Genomic DNA, 7,716 nt, shown 5'->3' on the forward strand with positions numbered 1-7,716 from the left:
AGAGTGAGAGACAGGGGCGCCTGGGTGGCTCAGTCGGTTGGGCGTCCGACTTCGGCTCAGGTCACGATCTCGAGGTTTGTGGGCTCTGTGCGAACAGCTCGGAGCCTGGAGCCTGCTTCGGATTCTGTGTCTCCCTCTCTTTCTGCCTCTCCCTGCTCATGCTGTCTCTCTGTTTCTCAAAAATAAATAAATGTAAACAAGAAAATTAAAAAAAAAAAAAAAGAGTGAGTGATGGGCTCTTACCACACCTCATACCTCAGAGGCTTAGCACAAGTTCCGAGGGGTTCGTGGAGCCTCAGCAGCACGGATCTCCACGCTCCATGAATCCTTCCTAAAAATGACTGGGTGCTGTCACTTACCCAAAAGTTTCCACTCCCTTCTTCCTTGCCAGCCTCACCTGATTCTATAATGGTTGGTGATCCCTAGATTTGGAGGGGATGTGGGACCCTGCCTGAGCCTCAGAGCTGAGTATAATGGGTTCATACTTCCTATTTTCCAGGGACTGATCTTGGGGTGAATGTGGAACTCAGTGCTGGCCAATGAACTGAAGGAGGAAACCTGGTGCACATAGGAGGCCTCCCTCTCTGGTGGGGGGTAAAAAAAAAGAAAGAAAGAAAGGCAAAACTTTATGCAACGGTTACGTAGCCTCTGGCCCTACTGCCTGCAGTTTGGGGATATCCTACCTGAAGCTGCTGCAGCCGTTTTGTGACCATGAGGCAATAAGAATGATCACGGGAGGCCTATAATATTACCAAGGACGGCCGAGCAAAATGCGAAATGAATCTGGGTTCTTGGAGGACATTGTGGAGATGCTTAGTCAGTTGGTTAGCTCCAAGGAAGAGACACTAGTGGGTGGCCGTCTCCATCAGGGCAAACTGGTCTTCTGGCTGCCTTTGTAGATACAGTTCTGTCGGAATACAGCCACACGTCTGTCTCCCTGTGGTCAGCGGCTCCTTTTGCCCTACGGCAACAGAGCTGTATATGGCTGCGGCAGAGACTACAGGGTTGGCAAAGCCAAAGACAGTTAGTATCCGGCCCTTCCCGTGAGGGTTAACTGTCCCCTAGTCTACATGGCTGAGACAAAGAGGGACTGGGCAGCAGTGTGGGAGTGTATAAGGGCTCCGGGCTCCGCGTTCAGACCACTGAAGTTCAAGTCCCGCCTCTGCCTCTGACAGATACGGGGCTTCCAGGCCCTTCCCTACTCAACGTCTCTGGGCCTCAGCGTCCTTCTCTGCAGAAAGAAGGCAGTGTGACAAGAGTGCCTCCTTCAGGGGTCTCTTGTGAGCATTCAGGGAAGCCCCATTTGTAAATCACTCAGCTGGCGCTCTGCAAATGCTCGGGATACTCAGTTCACTCTGCCACCTCGTGAAGGCGTCTTCGAGAGCCTTCCGGGGGACATAGCTTAGCAACACAGCTGCCCAGCTGTACTGAGTGCATTCCCGGGCTTCTGGGCCCCAACCACCTTGGAGCGCCCTTAGCATGAGGCAGGGACACATTCCATCCAATTATCCTTTTCTGCACATCTCAGACCTTTGCTCTCGTAAGGGAAATCCCCAGCTTCTGGAAGATGGGGCATCGCAGTGCTGGGGACGGTAGCTGTTACCCGCAGGCCAGCTGTGGCCTTCGCCCGCCGAGCAGAGACAAGGGTCTTACTCCAGGAAAGCCACCCAAGCTGCTGACCCCTCTGCCTTCCTGTGTCCCCCAACCATCTGGGCAGCAGAAGCCCGCTGCTAATTGGGGCTCTCTGGTCGCAGACGTCACTGATGATGCAACCCAGGGAGGGAGCCCGGGGAGCGGTTGGCATCTTGTCCCGGGGAAGCCATAGGGGAAGAAACCCTTCCAAGGATCTGCCTAACACGCCTCGCAGAAAGGCCGTGTGCCGGGGGCTGTGGCCAGGGTTCTGGCGCCTTCTGTCTCGACGTGACCATTTCTTGCAGATGTCTCGGGTGTGACTTGCAGGGGGACCAGAAGACTCATTGGTTGGAATCCCTCAGTCGTACGAAAATGAGAACGGGGTCTGCTCAGCACGATGACTCGGGCGCACGGCGCTAGAAAGCAGTGTTCTGAGAATGATCTGGAAAACAATGGGTTGTGCACCCCACGCTGCGGCGTGCACTGTGCTATGTGAGGGCCTGTCCGGATGTCCTCTGCTCTACTAGGTTTCCATTCTTTTTCCTCCAGCCTCAGGGCCTTTGCACTTGCTGTTTCCTCTGCCAGGAGTGTGCTTCCCCTCAGATATCCACCAGGCCACTCCCCCACTTCCTCCAGACCTCTGCTCAAACGTCACCTTACCAGAAAGACCTTTCCTGACCACCTGTTCATGTCCTATGTCCATCACTCTTTCTTCTTTTAAAAAAAATTAATATTTTTGGGACAGAGAGAGAGAGAGAGAGCACGAGCATGCTCAGGGCAGGGGCAGAGAGAAAGAGGGAGACACAGGATCCAAAGCAGGCTCCAGGCTCTGAGCTGTCAGCACCAAGCCCGATGCAAGGCTTGAACTTATGAGCTGCGAGATCATGACCCGATCCCAAGTCAGATGCTTAACTGACTGAGCCACCCAGGCGCCCCCCATCACTCTTTCCCTTGACCTTGCAGTTTTTTTCTTAGAACTGATCACTACCTGACACGTTCGACATTTCTACGCTTCATGGTTTCTCTATTACCTTATTTCCCAAATATTCGCTTCGTGGCATTCCAGGGGGCCAGGGATCTTGTCTGTCATATGTACTGCCGTGTCCCCAGTTCCTCGACCGGTGTGTGGCACGTAGTAGGAGAATAAGTAACTATTTTTTCAGTGGATGAATGCGCAGAGCTGGTAGTAATTTTTTACTCAAGTAATTTTACCCATTCCTCTTGGGTCTTGGGCCAGGCTGCATCAATGCTGACTAAATAAATATTCTACGGGCATCACTATTATTACTGACGCTAATAACGCTATTATTGCAATATGGATTTTATATTAATAACAATGACAGAGGCAGCCAGGGTTCTACTTGGATCTGTTAAGGACCAGGTTAAGATTAAGTCACAGCACTACAAGATAGGGTGGGTGACCCTCCCCCATTTTAGCAACAGGAATCTGGAGAAGGGAAGCCGTTCAAGGCCATCGAGATGCCAAATGGCTCAGCTGTGGTTCAAACCCAGATCTGGGTGACTCCGGCTAAGAAAGCATTGCACGAAGGCAAGGTTGCCCCCATTAGCTTAGCCAATTCTCCGGGACCCCGTTCTCTCCTGTGAACACCCATTATCCTTGAAAGAAGGGTCTTTAGGCAACTATAATCATTCAGTTGAGTGCCACATGCACCATGGCCTGGAAATGTGGCAGGCATTGCTCTGGTTCCTGATCTAGTATTTGCTATTCCGATGTTTTGATGCACGTCATTCATAGAGTCCCCACTTCTCACTGAGCCCCACCGTGTGCCGGCCCTGTGTTCAACTCTTACATCCGCTTTCTCACCGATCTTTACAACAGACTTCTAAAGTAGACAAGATGTCTCCCGGTCTCCCAAGGTAGCTGCAAAGACCGGAAGACACGGCAGATCTCGTTTGCCCGGAGTCGCACGGTCTGCGCGTGGTTTGTGGGACCGTCATCTCCACGTGGGACACAGAGGACCAAACTCTTCATCCTCCATTCGTGGCCAGGGGTGGTTACGAACAAGAAAAGCCACACACCGAAGGGGAATTAATGGAGGTGGAGTGCGGCCAACCATGGGTTTCTCCTGCCCCAGAGTCGGGCATGAATTGTTTTCTCCTCCTATTTGTCCATATTGTGTATTTGGCACCTGGAGGAATTAATGCCTTCAGCTGAGGTCGCAGAGAAAGCCTTCTTATTCCTGAACACAGTAGAACTCAAGAGGGTCGGTGGTTGGTGTGGAATGGGGGGGGGGGGGAATGCAGCCGCTGACCATTTTTGTCTCCCCATGACAGGATGTGGCATTTCACATCACAGATGGCTCCTTAACTCAAGAGACTTAATGGCCTCCAGTACCCGGTTCCCAGTGCGCCACCCCCCCCCAACCCGCCCCACTGTCCGCAAAAAAATCGTCTCCATTCATTGGGTCTGGGACACATCCATACTTCTCTCCTCCACCCCTCGAGGAAATGGCAGGGCCGCCCATCTGTGTGTGCTCAGGCTTCAGCTTCTTCTGGAAGATGCACCAATGCTTTCCAAATGGAAAAAGCAATCGTTTCCAAAAGGAAGATTCTTGTGGGGGATAAACCGTGCAATGTCTCTCTTGGCAGCTTCTTTCCTTTGAGCTAGCGGGCTCTCACGGAGGGCCTTGTCTTCCAGCCACTGGCCGTGCCCTAGTTTGGGATCTGCTCGGTTGTTTGTAGAGCAATGGACTGCTCTCCCCAGTCAGGTTGGGATTACTCAAAGAAGGAGCCTCTGTCTAACTTGACTCCAGAAGCCCTTGAACTCAAGATCCATAACAGTGTTCCATGAACACTACACTTGGACAGGTTGGCTGACAAAAGTAAACTATTGTTTTCATCATGGGAAGCCCGTAGCCTCCCAAACAACCATAGTTCTCTTCCAAACACTTGTTTCATGACCAGGACTGAGGATTCTGTAAGTGTGCCAGTCTAAGCCATTATCTCTTACCTTGATGACTCTAACAACCTCTTAACCGTCGATCTCTATCTACTGTGGTTTTGGGACAGGCCATTAATTGATAGAGCAGCCAAGAGACTTTTCATGCAGATTATTCTCATCATGTCAGTCCCCATGCAAAGCCCCCGGTGGGTTCCCACAGAGCCCCAGTAGAATCCAAAAGCCTTGCCATGATCTGTCCTTGTCCATCTTGGTATCACGCCAAGAGGTTCATTCCACCTCTCGCTTTGGTCCACCCTCTTCTTGCCTTTTGCAATGTCCCTCTTACATCCCAGGATGGTTCCTCCCTCACAGCCTTTGAGTTTGTTCATTCTTCTGTCTGGAATGCTTTCCTCCGGCTCATCACAGGACATGAGCATCGCAAGACAAGACTACGCCCATCCCATTTGGGTTTGGGCTTACATATCCTATCTTCAGTGCTGGCATTTTGTCCAACTTTTGTAACACTGAACCCCCCCCCCCCATGCTTAGCACTCTGTGGATACTGGATAGATCATTGTTGGTTCACTGGCTACTAAATTCAGTGTGACGTTTTAACGCACAAGTGATTGTCTGTTTGCATCCACTAGACCTGTACTATCTAGTGCAGTAGTCACTGGCCAAACGTGGGTATTTAAAGTTAACTAAAATTGGGGCGCCTGGGTGGCTCAGTCGGTTAAGCGGCCGACTTTGGCTCAGGTCATGATCTCACGGTCTGTGAGTTCGAGCCCCGCGTCGGACTCTGTGCTGACAGCTCAGAGCCTGGAGCCTGCTTCAGATTCTGTGTCTCCCTCTCTCTGACCCTCCCCCGTTCATGCTCTGTCTCTCTCTGTCTCAAAAATAAATAAAACGTTAAAAAAAAATTTAAAGTTAACTAAAATTAATTAACATCAAATAAAAATGTAAAGTCCAATTCTTTGGTTATACTATAGCAACATTTCAACAGCTCAGTAGTCACAGGGGCTAGTGGCTACCATATTGGACAGGGCACATACAGAACATTTCCATCACCCCAGAACGTTCTATTGGATAGTTCTGCATTAGAACGCAAACACCGTGAGGACTTGGTTCAACTGTCGTATTCCATAATCCTCCATGTTTAGCCCTTAGGTGACAGCTAATAAATACTTGTTAATGTGTTTATTAATAGATGAAATGGCAGTTTACGATTTACAAAGTATGACCCATTCAGCAGCAGGAACTGATATTACAATAATCACGGGAAGCATTTACTGAGCATTTACTACGTGAACTCCTTGTGCAAACATTTTTATAGGGCTTATCTCACTTACTGCGCCCTTTACCTAAACACGATCATGCCTATTACAATTCTACTTTCCGTGGGATTCCTCTGTTGCCAACAGCACACAGAGAAAACAGCCTTTTTTCCTTTGGAAATTAGGAGTCATTCAAAGAGGCCTGGTTTCCATGGGTACATTTGATGAGGACTTACTCATAACTGGAAGTTTGTGCCCTTTGACCGACACCTTCCTATCTTCCCCATCCTACAGCCTCTGGCGACTATCATTCTACTCCCTGTGTCTTCGAGGTCAACCTTTTTTTTTTTTTTTTTTTTTTTTTTGCAAATGGCAAGGTTTCCTTCTTGTTTACGACTGACTACTGCACATATCTGCATATATATGTACATGCATACCTATACACACACGTGATGGAATACTATTCAGCCATAAAAAAAGAAAGAAGCCCGTATCCTCACGCTTATGTTGCAGGACAATGAAAGTTAAAAGGTTAAATAACTCGCAGGGCTGGTCAGTGACTGAGCAGCGACTCGAACTAGGCCTTGCCTGGGGCCAAAACTGGTAAGTGCACTTTTCTGGGCCCTATCCTTGTCTGCATATCAGGCATCCCAGGTGCCATCACGGGGCGGGGGCTGGGAGGGTGAGATGGGGTAACCCCCCAAGATGCTCGCCTTCCAATCTGGTCCGCAGGGAGTGCAGACAGCAATGACCGTGTGGCCCGGGAGAATGACGGTGAGTGAGGAGGCGAGTCAACGGAACAGCATTGCTAAGGAGGAGGTGGGGCTCCGTCTTTAGACGCGGTGGAGAGACAGGGAGGAGAGAGGTGCAGGGAGGGCAGATGAAGGGTGGCAAAACGCAAGCCCCGGAGACATGTACTAATTAAGGGCTTCGTCACCAGCTCAGTGATGTGTGAAGATGACAGTCAGTCAAGCAGATAAGGGAGATGACTTAACATCTCCTGGGGGATGCCCAGGCCTCAGATTGGCTGGCAGACAAGAGCACAGCAGTGAAAAGGAAGCTGCCAGAAGGTTATTTGCATGAAATTGCAGTGAAGGATTTGAACTGTCACCCTGGTGGCTTTAACCCTCTCTCAGTTATAAGGCCCAACAGACCTGGGGACAAATTCGTGTCACTGGCCTGTATAAGTACGTGGGACTCGATACTTGGATCCATCCAGAAAAGCATGGAAAGGAAAAATAACACAAGTCACAACAAAGACCTTGGAATCCCTGTCCTTATGTGCTTCTTCTTCTTCGGGCACATCTGAGGGCAATTCAACTTTCAGGCATGGCTGGATCCAGATGCCCAACATACCATCCAGAATGCATCTCTCCCTCTGTTTCTCTGCACTGCCTCTTCTGTGCTGACTGCATTCTTGGGCAGGTTCTCGCCCTATTGTGTCAAGGGGGCTCGCTCGCTCTCTCTGAGGCTGGGTTCCCTCCGAAGCAGACGCTGAGACAGGATTCAAGTGGAAATGGTTTATTTGGGAAGCCGCCCCTGGAAACCCGGAAAGGAGAAGGAAAGGAAGGGAGGGGCGTTAATGAGCAGGTTGTCACTGTAAGCAAGCACTGCTCAATCCCACTGGGACCCCTGTGAGACCACAGGGACCACACCTCCCTGGGGACTTCTGGGGGATAGTACAGAACACGTGTCCCATTCCAAGAGAGATGATGTGCTGGTTCTCCAACACCCGTCTGTGATCGGCTGAGGGCTGCTCCCGGGGGCATGAACCCCACAGCACTTCTGTCTGCCCCCTGCAAGGTCTGAGAGCAGCAGAGAAAACCCTCAGGTAGAGAGTCTCGAGTGCTTGAGGTAGGAAGTGCCAGTAAGCACAGGGACCGTCAGCACCCAGGGGGATGTGGTCCC

Source organism: Neofelis nebulosa, chromosome 11 (genome assembly GCF_028018385.1).
Source record: "Neofelis nebulosa isolate mNeoNeb1 chromosome 11, mNeoNeb1.pri, whole genome shotgun sequence".
NCBI lineage: Eukaryota > Metazoa > Chordata > Mammalia > Carnivora > Felidae > Neofelis > Neofelis nebulosa.